We start from the raw sequence: 14,245 nt of genomic DNA, 5'->3' as shown, positions 1-14,245 counted from the left end.
GCATCAGATGCAAAATTCTCTGAGTTTACAGAGAACTACCATCCAGTTTCCACTAACTGAATGGCTCTCTAGAACAAAGGCCATACCTTGGTTATCTGTTGACCTCTCATAACTAGCAGTTCACCTTGCTGGTGTTAGTCACTCTTCAAGTATGTCAATAATAAGAAAGACACACTTAAGTCATATTCTTTTATTATTATTCTCCTAATTAGTATATATCAATTAAAATATCAGCACTTTTCTACATGCACCATCTCATTTATCTCTAAGGGCTCTAAATATTCTTTTCCATGAGTTAAAAGAAAACACACTACATACATACCATGGAGGAGACATTGCAATAAAGTGAGTCATAATCTTTTTGCTGGAGGAGGGTCTTACCTTTGATTTGTGAACAAAAAATGTCTGTGCAGCACAATGTAGTGAAGTGCAATAAAACGAAGTGTGACTGGAACTTTATTAGAAGGAAAATAGCAAATCTTCAGCAATATAACAACTGTCAAAAAAAAAAAAAGAGAGAGAGAGAACGTCCTGGCCAGTTTGCTCAGTGGGTAGAGCATTGACCCACAGACCAAAGAGTCTCAGGTTCAATACCAGTCAAGGGCATGTACCTGAGTTGTGGTTCAGTCCCCAGCCCTGGTTGGAGTTGTGCAGGAGGCAACCAGTCGATGTGTCTCTCTCACGTCAATGTTTCTTTCTCTCTCTCTCTCTCTCTCTCTCTCTCTCTCTCTCTCTCTCCCTCCCACTCTACCTGAAGATAAATGGAAAAAAAAAAACCTTGGGTGAGGATAAAGAGAGGGAGAGAGAGAGAGAGAAATATTCCAGTCAAATTAAATTACAGAACGACTGACACTGATAAAATACAGGAGCCCCAGACAGGGTTGTGTAGAATTCCTAAAGTAACACCCAGTTCTTATGAAGCATAAAAGGGACCACTAGGAAACAGAGGTGCCATTTCACAACTCACTGTATCTCAAAAAGGATTCATGTCGAGCAGAGTCCCCACATCCCTTTTCAATTTCAGTATGACATTTTATTCTGAGGTTAACAGATATTAATAATACATACAACTACAGAATATCAGCTACAATAAAACACTGAGTAGAGAGAAGGTAATTCTGTGGCCTCTATTCCACTATGATACAAATCTGACAAGGGCCCAAATCTGACCAGGTGTGATATTTTTATATGTTAACTCATTCAGTCCACTCTTGCACTGTAGAACATCTGAGCAAGACCCTTAGTGACAATGTTTCACGATAACATCTGTCCTGACTTACTTTCCTCTCACATGGGGGGCTCATAATTTTGGAAATTACAGGTTACCATAAAAAGCAATGTCATTGTGGAATACTTTGGGTCTAGGTAAGTTTTTAAATGCCAATAGTGAACACAGTATTGAGTTTAAGGGTATTTCAAAATATAAGCATGGATGCATTTAAATATTTTAATACGTGTATTGCTAACCTAGTAATTTCATTAGGCTGCTTAAGTAAAACAAGTCAATTTCCAGTAGAATTATTTATATATGGATAGAGTAGGGGTCTTGGAGCAGAGTTAGGTGCTAACAGGAGTCCAAAGTGACAATCCCACATAGTAAAAAAAAGGAAGCAAAGACTAGGTCTGTTGATTGAAATAATTCTAACAGATCTCTAATTTCTAATGGTGAATGATGGACCCATTGAGAATTCTCAAGTGTTTAGCTCCTATATCATAATCTGCAGTGATATATCTGTTTGTTGATCTGAGAATAAGATGAGATAATAAAGTTGTACTTTAGAATTCAGCCTGTAAGTATAATGACCAATGCATGAGCCCAACATATCCAATCAGAAATGTTCTACTGTTTCACGGTGGGACTCTCAATGTGATTAGAAGATGTAGTAATGACAGAACTCAACCAACGAAGAAGAGTTGCAAGGTGCAAGGCTTCTCTCTTTCCCAAGAAATTGGAAAAACTTGAGTAAATAACTCATAAAATAAGAAAGGCAAAATTTATTCAAAGGGTTAAGGGGAAGGAATGATTCTGGGTGCTATGGCCTCTATCTCCCAGATGTTCTGTGGACAAGTTCCCATAGACTGGTTGTTGGTGGACAAGGAAACTACACATATAAACTGAAACTGTGAACATCTGAATTAATACATTTGAAACTTATGCAACGTATTCTGGTTGGGAGAAAGAGTCTTCCCAAACACAACACAACTTTGTCATGTGGTGAACACTTGTCCATCAGTAAGTAATTGAGCTCTGTTAGTGGCTTTGGTATGAAAGTGGCTTCGATACAGTCTGGCCTTTTTATAGGAAGAATTAGCATCATCAGGGAAGGGGCTGGTGATACATATTAGTGGAAAAGAGGTTTCACGTGCTAACTTAACAAGCTTGAGAAAGCCTTACTAGAAAGGGGGGAATGGCAGGTGCCCCATGGTTCGAAATAATACATTCATGCCTGAGATACAGTATCGAGTCTTCCAGATGGAGAACTTGGAGAACTTTGAAGACAAGCTGTCAATGCCACAGTAACAGGTATAGAAATAGTCTGAGACGTACAGTGAAACATGGGACACTTGGGACACATTTCACTGAGATCTGGGAGGGGGATGTCTAACCGAGGAAACAGATATTAAACAGAAACTTTCAGGAAAAATAACAAATAAATTATGAGTCCTGAATATGCTGAAAAATTAAGGTCACATGGAAGTAGATGAACTTTGAAATCAGAGGGGACACGTGTGCCCAGCGAGCTGATATGACAAGTGAATCCAGAGAAAGCGAATTTTGGTAAAAGACTGGAGAACAAAAAGAAGCAATGGTGTTAGTATTACCGCTTTGGATTTCAAGCCACAATCACGAAGGGGCTGGAGCACAATAAGAATTGGTTAGTTTGTTACTTGGGAAGAAAGGGAGACAAATGGCTTCGGAATGGAATTAGGAGATCAAAGAACCCTCAGGACATTTTCTCTTGTCACCTCTTGGCTCTGTCTTTCACATCTTGGCCTTGGCCTCTGACAGGCTTTCCCCAGACAGTGGCAAAGCTGTTCACATGTAGTGTCGAGTTCCTATCAGATACACAAACTCAAAGAAAATAAGCAAACACTTCTTCTTTTTTTTAATCCTCACCCAAGGACAATTTTTCCATTGTTTGTTCAGACAGAGTGGGAGAGAGAGAGAGAGAAACATCGATGTAAAGGGACACATCAAGTGGCTGCCACCTGCATGACCAACCAGGGCCAGGGACAAACTGCAACCGAGGTACACGCCCTTAGTGGGAACCGAACCCGGGTCTGTCTGGACCACAGGCCGATCCTCTAACCGCTGAGCCAAACCGGCCAGGGCAGCAAACACTTCTTTCCCAATCGTTTCAACACCTCTTTGCCAACAGTTCAAGACATAGACCCATGGATGACTCTTAAGTGGTGTGGCTCTGTTTATAAACCTATCCATGACCCAAACATTGTGTCAGGAGAATGGACTCTCCTGAATACAGGCTTAGAACACAGGCTTACCCCTTAAAGTGAGACATGAGGTCAACCACCCCTTGAGAATAGGGGTGAAACATGGTCTCTGGGTGGTTTCTTAATTAGAAAGTGATGAACTTTCTAATAAAGGATTTAAGGATGCTTGACAAAATGAACAATAAATATTAATCACATGCACATATTGAAAGCTCTGATTTGTGTGGGCGTAGGAGATACTAACAATAAATGTTATTAGTAACAATAATAACTAACTATAAAAGGAAACTATACAATTTTAGAATTACGGTAGTAAAAAGCGTGCACATATGTATGTAAGTATGATGTCTTAATATATTGCTTGATTCAGTAGCTGTATTAGTCCTGAAATGTCCATCATAAAAGCTGAGTTTGGTTTTTGCTATTACCACTTGCCTTTGATATTTTTGGTTTGGATTTTTATTCCAAATTCTTTAGTTTGTTAAAGAAGTATACATCCATTTTTGCCATGTAACTTTGTGATTCCTCCTGTTAGAGTACACAAAGTACATTTTCCTACCCAGGTGATACTGAGCTTGTCTGTGTGTCTTGTTTAGACCAATGCACATAGAGGTGAGCAAAAGCTCTGAGTGTTCTCTCATGATTACACTTGGGACATTGTATTTCTGCCTTGTACCATGAACAGAACATACCTGAGTAGTCACTGACCTAAGAAAATGGATTCAACGTGATTCCAACTCACAGCCTAGGTCAAGGCTAGGTAACTTGCAGTATGAAACACAGGCACTCTAAATAACTAACATGAGAACTTGGGAGCAAGAAAAAACAAACATTTGTTGTTTGAAGTTCCTGAGATTTTGAGGTTATTGATTATGCAGCATTATCACAGCAAAACACCTAAATATTAAACTTCTTCCACTATCTGTGAGTTACCTTCCAATTATCTTTAACATAATATATTGTATACAAATGTTGCTATTAAAAAGAGTAAGAAAATTTCAACATATAATGGATTATTTCACAGCAGTCTTTAAAACAATTTAGCTTTTAAACCTCTCAAAACATTTCTAATATTAAAATTAAAAAATATAGCATTTTAAAGTTTTCTTCCTGTATTTAAGTTTGAACGCAACATATCATGTTCATATAGATGCTTTTAAGCTGTCCTGAACAGGGAGGTAGAAGCTGAGTATAGGCAACCTGGTCCCTGCCCCATCCCACTGCAACTTCAAACACAGACCCTCCTTACTAGGTTTTTCCAACAGTATTTATTGAAGAGAGTGTCCTTTTCCCATTGTATATTTTGGCCCCTTTGTCATAAATTAATTGACCTTATAGGCATGGGGTTTTTTTCTGAACTCTATTCTGTTCCATTGAGCTATGTGCCTATTTTATGGCAGCACCATGCTGTTTTAATTATGATAGCTTTGTAATATAGTTTGAAATAAGGCAGTGTGATATCTCCAGCTTCTCTTTCTTTTCAAGATTGTTTTGGCTGTTTAAGATCTGTGATTTCAAACAAATTTTAGAATTGTTTGTTCTTTTACTATGAAAACATGCCATTAAAGGTTTGATGGAGATTGCATTGAATCTGTAGATCACTTTGGGTAGTACAAATATTTTACCAGTATTAATTCTTCTAATCCATGAGTGTGCACTACCTTCCCATTAACTTGTGTCTTCTTCAGTTTCTTTCATCAATGTCTATGGTTTTCAATGTACAGGTCTTTCACCTCCTTTGTTACATTTTTTTCTTAGGTATTTAATCTCATTGATGCAATTGTAAATGGGATTGTTCTCTTAATTTCTTTTGTAGTCTTATTAGTGCATAGAAACAACAGATTTATGTATATTGATTTTATATTCTGTAACTTTACTGAATTTATTAGTTCTGGCAGGGTTCTTTTTGTTTGTTTGTTTGTTTGTTTGTTTGTTTGTTTGTTTTGGTGGAGTGTTTAGGGTATTCTCTTTACGGTATCATGTCATGTGCAAATAGTGGTAATTTTACTTCTTTCTTTCCAATTTAGATGCCTGTTATTTCTTTTTCTTGCCCAAATGCTCTGGCTAGGACTTCCAATACTATGTTGAATAAAAGTGGCAAAAGTTGTCTTATTCCTGATCTTAGAGAACAGGTTTCAGCTTTTTATCATTGTGATGTTAGCTGTGTGATTACAAATACATTACTTTTGAGGTTAGTTACCAAAAAGAAAAAAAAAAAGTTTTAGTGGAAGAACTTTGGAGAATAAAATTGTAAAATTGCAGGATGCTCTTCTTGAGGGTCCTTGAGGAACAAATGCTGCATAAAAGTAGGAGAGTCCCAAAAAAGAAGACCAAAGACCATCGTTAAACATGAATAGAAATTCCAACGCAAATTAACTAATAGAGGAAGCTCTAAATTTCTATTAAAAAGTCACTAGCAAAGAATAGTGAAAAAACATAGAAACTACAATTCAGAGGATCTTTATTATTTTTAATATGCTTTTTTTTCTCCTTTCTTCTTTTCTCCTTTAAAATTGGTTTTAACATAAAATGTGTATTACCCTTTTAAAACATCAAAAAAGTATGGAATAGATTTCCCCCTACTCACTTCCTTTTCCTAAAGAATAGCTATATTTACAAAACACTCTGACCCCCTTCTGCTACTTCACTACAAAGAATTGGGTAACATCTTTTTTATGAGTTTGAAAAGAAATATTGGAAACATGTAGCCCAGCTTTTTCTTCTCTGTCTCTCAGCAGTGATTTATTGTTGATAAATAGATCATGCTTTTTTTCTTCTGTGTTTCCGACTCTGTCCTGGGGAGCCCTGCCCAGTTTAGGCTGCTGAGTGGGAATGTCTATCTAATTATTAGATTTGTGATTAGGAATGCTACTTGCCCATTGATACAAAATGTATTCTATATTAGCTTTTTAAAAAATTTTATTTTTTAAAATAATTTTCTTTATTGATTTTAAAGAGAGAGAAAGGGAGAGGGAGAGAGATAGAAGAAACATTGATGGGAGAGAACATTGCTTAGCCGCCTCCTGCATGCCCCCCTCCCTAGGGATTGGCCCACAACCTGGACATGTGCCCTGACCAGGAATTGAACCACCGACCTCTTGGTGCAGGGGTCAAAATTCAGCCACTGAGCCACCTGGGCCAGGCATCCTATACCAGCTTTTTAATAAAGTGATGTTTTGGTTTCTATGTCAGTATTCTCTCGATTGCTTTTTCAGTTAGTTTGACCCCCGGAACCAGAAAAAAATGTATTATGTATATTGGGAAGTCTCTAAGCCTGCACACTGAAAATGTTTTCATATATCACCTCTAAAATTAAACCTCTATAAAACTGTTTGTTTGTTTGTTTTGCCAAAAACATTCTCTTTCTCAGAAAAAAAAATTGTATTAAGATATAAATTTTAAAATTTTTGTATTTGTTTTTGTTACAACGATATAATTTTCTTCATTGATTTGGTGCCTTTAGAATAGAAGGCAGAATGAATGTACTTTATACCAAATGATGCACTTTCTCTCAATGAACATTTTAAAAGTTTATTCTCATTGAGAGAATATTTTGCTGAATATAATTCTACAGTTTAATTTTAAAACACATGAATACTCATTATGCTGTAGGAAAACATTTTATATCTGAACTTTCTTCTACAAAGCCAGCAGTATTACTAAGACCCTCAGCGCCTGGCAGATTGAGGTGCTTTAATTTTATCCTATGCTTGAGTAGTCACTTGACTGACAGCTACATCAAGGGATAGTTCTATTATTTCCTTCCCCAATTATATAAAAATAGTGAGCAGGAAGCAAGTTGTCATTCAAACTCAATGATTTCAACATGGCAACAGAAGCCTGGGGTGAGGACTGACAATCACAGCTGGAGCCATCTGAACTGACAGGAAGACCCAGGTGCTTAGTGGACTAGGTAGAGTTTAGTGCCATTGACCCTACACAGCTGGGGCTGCTGGGAGGAAGAAAGTAAACCATAACGGTAAGGTGCACGCAAGCTTAGTAAACCAATTCTGTATTAATAGCAACATAACAATGATGATTCTTAGAATTTCCCAGTGATAACATACGATTATCTTACATAGATAGTAATATCCTTTATATTCAGCAATGCCATTGCTGGTATCCATATAGCAAACCTAATAGAAGAGTCCTGACAGAAAATGCATTTTACTGGTTAGTTTCATTGTACCTTTCCAGCCTATTTTCCACTAGTATCCCATAAACCCCCTCCCAGCCTCACTAATCAGTCATCTACTCACCTGCACAGTCCCTTTCATTCCTCTGCGCCTTTGTCATCATAACTTTTCTTCTTCTGGAATACCCTCCCCCTTCCCCCCTTCCTTCCAAACCCTCCTTATCTATAGGGAGACCTTCCTTTCCCACAATTCTTCCTCAGACTGTCCCAGCACAAGCATCATCTTCCTCCTTTAAAATCAAACACCTTACTATCCAGACTTAATTTGCATAACTGTAACTACTTCCCTCTATTTTCATTAATCGGTCCTCCAGTTATATCCAGTTATAGTTGTTTCCTCAACTATACTTTGTACTTAAACATGGGTAACTTGTTTCAAAGTACCTAAGAGAGTGCTGTGCACTTAATCGATACATGTTCAGTTGATTAATGTGCATTTTTTATTGTAACCTACTTGTGGCCCTATAAGATCATAATATACAGCCCTGAGACTGAGATTTCTGATCGCTGCATCCCTACGATCCTGTGACTCGCACTGAGTTAGAAACACTGAAGTCAAGACGGATTTTGTTAACTAACTTTTAGCTAATGGCACACAGATTGAACCTTGCAAGATTTCAAATTCGAGTAGAATGGTACCTTCTACTCCAATTCCAATGCTTTGTGATTTTCTTTTTTTCCTTCTTTCAGTTAGATTTTAGGAGAAATATCAAATTACTAGTCCTCAGCATTAGGATAAAAGACACATCTTTACCGCGGAAATGAAGTATGCATGTAGTGGGCAGTTAATATGTTTTATACAATTTCTCTTTTAATACACCAAACTGTAAAAGTAGATATTATTTTCATTTTACAGATGAGGAAACTGCGGTTCAAAGAGATGTTTTCAAAATGTCCACTGATTGAGCCCTGTCCAGTTTGGCTCAGCGGTTAGAGCGTCGGCCTGCGGTCTGGAGAGACCCGGGTTCGGTTCCCGCTAAGGGCATGTACCTCGGTTGCAGTTTGTCCCTGGCCCTGGTTGGTCGTGCGGGTGGCAGCCACTCGATGTGTCCCTTCACATCGATGTTTCTCTCTCTCTCTCTCCCTTCCTCTCTCTCCCTCCCACTCTATCTGTACAAAAAATGGAAAAATATCCTCGGGTGAGGATAAAAAAAAAAAAAAAGTCCACTGATTGAGTTATGAAAATATAATTGTTTCTTGACTGAAATACATCTTTGAACATATCAGAAAATAGTGAGCTGAACTTGGCAGGTTTGCAATCATAGGGGAGGCAGTGCTCTTTGGACCTAAATCCTTTCAACACACCAATTTCTACCTGAAAACAGGTTATGTAAACGGCTCTGAGCCACACTGCTCTCTTTTTCTTTTCCCAGAGTTTATGCTCAAGGACAAAAAGAGCAAACAGGCTGTGTATTTGCCTACCTGTTCAGTTTCTTGTGAAAGACCTTGAAAGCTTTTCTAATATATCACTTCTGCTGTTTGTTTTTTCTAAGTATTGTTTTTATTGGAGTTATTAAATGACTTCTAAAACCCTATGACTCTTCTGCAGCAGATTGTAAGCTACATCTAATATATCCAGATTTCTCCCTTTATATCTAATTTTTTTAAAGACATTTGCAGGGGCAAAGAAAGCAGAGGGAAAGTGGAGACTGTCCAACTAGCCCTGAGTTAAGATCCTAAAAGCCTTCCCAGTCACTTTCAGATTAAAAGACATTTACTTTGGTAGATTCATAACAATACAATGTAAATGTCCAAAAAACTTCAGTTTAAATAAAGATTTTTTCCCCATCCTTTGCAAAAATTATCTCATTTACCTCTCTATACCACAGAAAGTGATCTCTTTAGAGATTTGGTTAATTAACCATAAGTGTCTTTTTGGAAATATTTAACAGATATTGTTCCAGCATCTAGGTGCACTTTATTTGGAAGTTGAAGGCTAGTAATAATGACACTAATAGTTATAATAGTGAGACCACTCTGGAAAGACACTAAGCAAATGTCCCAATCATTCTGTGGCCAGTCATCTTCTATGGTGAGGTTCATAGGTTCAATTTTCACATGCAAATCTAATCATAATGATGATGATTTTTCAACACAAATAGTTCTTTTCCCTTCATGAGAAGGGGAACAACTCAGTCTTTACAGGTAGAATTTCTTCTATAGATAAAATGAATGACTTAGATAAAGGAAGATACTGTTAAGTTATACATATTCAAAAGCACTAAGAACATATGCGGAGTTCAAATTTTTAATATCTCAACCAATGTGGCATCATTTTTCCTGTTTTAATATTTGGTTTGAAAGGGGCAGGAGAAAATAAAACACAGGAAAACTAGCCATAACTAGAAACATGTTAATCATCCTTTGCGATGTTAATCATGGTCGCTTTGATCTGATTAAAGACAAGCCCATTCTGACCTGGCTGAGAGGTGTGTGCCCCCGGAGTTTACCTCGGGAACACTGTCCATTTTCCTAATCTGAGGACAAGGGGGCGCCCTGACATTGTGGAACAGTTAACAACCCGGTAGAACCCTGGACCGGTGACTGCGCTCCCCGGCGACCAGCCCCGGCAGCCCCCTGCCACATTCCTCCCCACTTGCCTGTAAACATTTTACCCATTTTTTTCCCTTTTTGTTTAACTGCCCTTTCTCATAGAGTCATTGTTTTTCGACCATTTAAAAGCAGCTGGCAAGCGAGGGGGCCAGAGCAGATTTTACGGGGTGGCTCACTGCTCTTCCATACCGCGGGCAATATTGGAATGAACGCTCACCCATGATTCAGCCTCGTCTCTGCTTAGTTGGCTCAATTGGCAGCAGCCTGGACCAGTTCTTTGGACAGTTTCAGGCTGACATACTAAGGGCACAGCTTACCAAAATACTGACTGCTCTTCTGCCTTAAAATCCTAAACACATGGTGGCATTTTGCAAAAGTACTTGACTTCCCCATTATTTTTTTCTAGCTTTATTGAGAAATAATTGACACATAAGACTGTGTATATTTAAAGTGTACATACATGTTGTGAAATTATTACCAAGATCAGGTTAATTAATATATCCATCACCTCACAATTAACATTTTCATAAGAACAATTAGGATGTACTATCACCAAATTTCAAGTGCACTACCATATTAATTATAGTCACTTTGCTGTATATTAGATCCTCAAAACTTACTCATTCTGTAACTGAAAATGTGTACCCTTTGCCCTTCATCTCTCTGTCTCCCCCTCCCCCCGGGCCCTGACAACACCATTTCTACTGTTTCTATGAGGTCAACTTTTATTTTATATAGATTCTACGTGTAAGTAATACCATAGTATTTGTCTTCGTCTAGCTGTTTCCCTTCGCATAATGCACTCCAAGTTCATACTTATTTCTCAGAAATGGCAGAATTTCTTTCCTTTTATGGCTGAGTAATATTCCATTATATATATTTTCTTTATCCACTCATCAGTTGACAGACATTTAGGTTGTTACCATATCAAAAACTGTTCCAGCATCTAGGTGCACTTACCATATATTGACCATTATGAGTAATGCTGCAATAAACACGAGTGTAGATATCAATTCAAGATACAATTTTATTTCCTTTGAATATATACCTGGAGTGGGGTCGCTGGATTGCATGGTAGTTCTATTCTTAATTTTTTGAGAAACCTCCATACTGTTTTCTATAATGGGTATACCAACTTATATTCCCACCAGCTTATCTTCACATCCTCACCAACATTTATCTCTTGTCTTCTCAATAATAAAAATCTCAACAGGTGTATAGTAGTATCTCATTGTGGTTTTGATTTGCATTACCCTGATGATTAGTAATGTTGAGCACCTTTTTATGTAACTATGGTCCATTTGGATGTCTTCTTAGGAAAAATGTCTATTCAGGTCCTTCACCCATTTTTTTAAATGGGTTATTTAGGTTTTGGAATTCAGTCTTAAAATTTCCTTATATATTTTTGATATTAACCTTTTTTTCAGATACATGGTTTCCAAATATTTTCACCCATTCCATAGGTTGTTTGCTTATTCTATGAACTGCTTCATTTGTTCAGTGGCAGCTTTTTAGTTGATGTAGTCTCACTGGTTTATTTTTGCCTGTATTTTTGGTATCATATCCATGAAATCACTGCCAGGACCAATGTCATGAAACTATTCCCCATGTTTTTTTCTAAGAACTTTATGGTTTCAGGTTCTACATGTAAGTCTTTAATCTATTTCATGTTAACTTTTGTAAGTACTGTAATATGGATTCTAGTTTCATTTCTCTTGGCCTGTGCTTATCCAGTGTTCCCAGCACTATGTATTGAAGAGACTTTCATCACTGTATGTTCTTGACACTCTTATCAAAGATTAGTTGACTGTGTATATATGTAGGTTTATGTCTCTCTATTCTCTAAAGATTAGTTGACTGTGTATATAAGTAGGTTTATGTCTCTCTATTCTGTTTTTATATGTGTCTTTTTTATGCCAACACCATACTATTCTAATTACTATAACTTTGTTATATAGTTTGCGATAAGGCAGTGTGATGTCTCTAGTTTTTTTTTAATCCTCACCCAAGGATATTTTTCTGTTTATCATCAGACCGAGTGGGTAGAAGAAAGGGAGAGAGAGACAGAAACACCAATATGAGAGAGACACTTGACTGGTTGCCTCCTGCATGACCCAATCAGGACTGGGGACGAACCACAACCAAGATGTGTGCCCTTGACCAGAATTGAACCCACAACTCATTGGTCTGTGGGCTGACGCTTTAACTGCTGAGCCAAACGGGCCAGGACATGATGTCTCAGGTCATGATGTCCCAGTTTTGTCTATCTTTCTCAATTTGCTTTTGCTTTTCTGGTTTGTTTTTGTTTTTTTTGGTTGCATATGAATTTTAGGGTTTTTTTCCTATTTCTGTGAAAAATGCCAGTGGGATATTGACAGGGATGACACTGAATCTGTAGACCACTTTGGGCAGTCTGAACATTTTTAACAATAGTAATTATTCCAATCCAAGAACACAGGATTTCTTTCCATGTATTTGTGTCTTTTTCAATTTCTTTGATGAGTGTCTTATAGTTTCAGTGTATAAATCTTTCAAATCTTTGGTTAAATTTATTCATGAGTATTTTATTGTTTATGCTATAGTAAATGGGATTATTTTCTTAATTTCTCATTCTGATAGTTCATCGTTAGTGTATAGAGACACAACTGACGTTTGCACATTGATTTTGTACCTTGCAACTTAAACTCAATTTTATTATTAGCTCAAACACATTTTGGTGGAATCTTTAGGAGTTTCCATTATAAGTTTATGTCATCTGGAACCAGAGACAATTTTACTTCTTCCTTTCTCATTTGGATGCCTTTTATCTCTTTGTCTTGCCTAACTGATCTTGCTAGGACATTCAGTACTGTGTTAAGTAGAAGCTGTGAGGGAAGATATCTTTGTCTTGGTTCTAATATTAAAGGAAAAACTTTTAGCTTTCTACCACTGAATATAATGTTGGCTGTGGGCTTGTCATGATGGCCTTTATTATCCTGAGATACATTCCTCCCATATCTAATTTATTGAGAGTTTTTAACCATGAAAGTTTTGTCAAATCCTTTCTTTGCTTCTATTGATATCCCATGACATTTATGACCTGAGAAATCAGGGTTAACTAGGAATAAAACTTAGAAAGAATTGGAGAGAGAATAAAAAGAATACCTCTGTTCCAAGGCCACATTTTTATTAATAATTCTCTCCTCAAAAAAAAAAAAAAAAAGGTATATATTTTTTCTTCCTCTCATTATCTCAATTTATTTTACAAATAATCATTGAACTCTTATATAATGTGTGCCAAGTACTGTCCTGAGACTAAAGTTTCAATAGACTGAGGGGTAAAACAGTACAAATACACATCCAAATGAGCCCTTAGATTAAACAGAGATGAGTCAGTAAAAACAACTGAAAAAGAGCAATCAGTGAGAGCAAAGAAAAACTAAGAGACTGAAGAACCAAGAGCCAAGGGGCTGAGGAAGAGGAGTGGCCCAGCATTTTGAATTCTGTTGTGAATGAATATAAGATAAAGGTAGAGCAGTACACTGGATGAGTGACAAATGTTTTTAATAAAATTGACAAGAGAAGAATCACTGAAATGAGCATGTTGGAAACTGGACAGTGAAGAGATGAAAAATGGTGCTGAGGATGTAGACTATAAAAGGACTTTCACATGGTTCAAACCACCCAAATGTTATAACTTTGTGATGAAAACACACACACAAAAATATTGACTAGGAAGGGAAGCAAATAAATGGGAGTCATGAATTTCTTTGTCTAGAAAACTCTAATACATGTTATCCGAAGGGAGTAATCTAGCAGAATGGAAAAGATTATTAAATCAAGAGAAAAAATAATCTGCAAAATAAAGTCCTCAAAAAGATAACAATGGAGTGGCACAGTGTTATTAACACACGTGATAGAAGGACGGCGTGCACTTTCTTCATTTTGACAGGAGTTAAGGACATAATCAGGGCAAGGAATAGATTTGTAGGTAAAAAGAAGAGAGTCTCTGTGCTATGGCTTCTATTTTCTCATGCTTTTCCATAAGAAAAAGAACTAAGAGTC

The sequence above is a fragment of the Molossus molossus genome, unplaced genomic scaffold, assembly GCF_014108415.1.
Source record: "Molossus molossus isolate mMolMol1 unplaced genomic scaffold, mMolMol1.p scaffold_m16_p_20, whole genome shotgun sequence".
Classification (NCBI taxonomy): Eukaryota; Metazoa; Chordata; class Mammalia; order Chiroptera; family Molossidae; genus Molossus; species Molossus molossus.
This window is presented reverse-complemented; position numbering follows the sequence as displayed.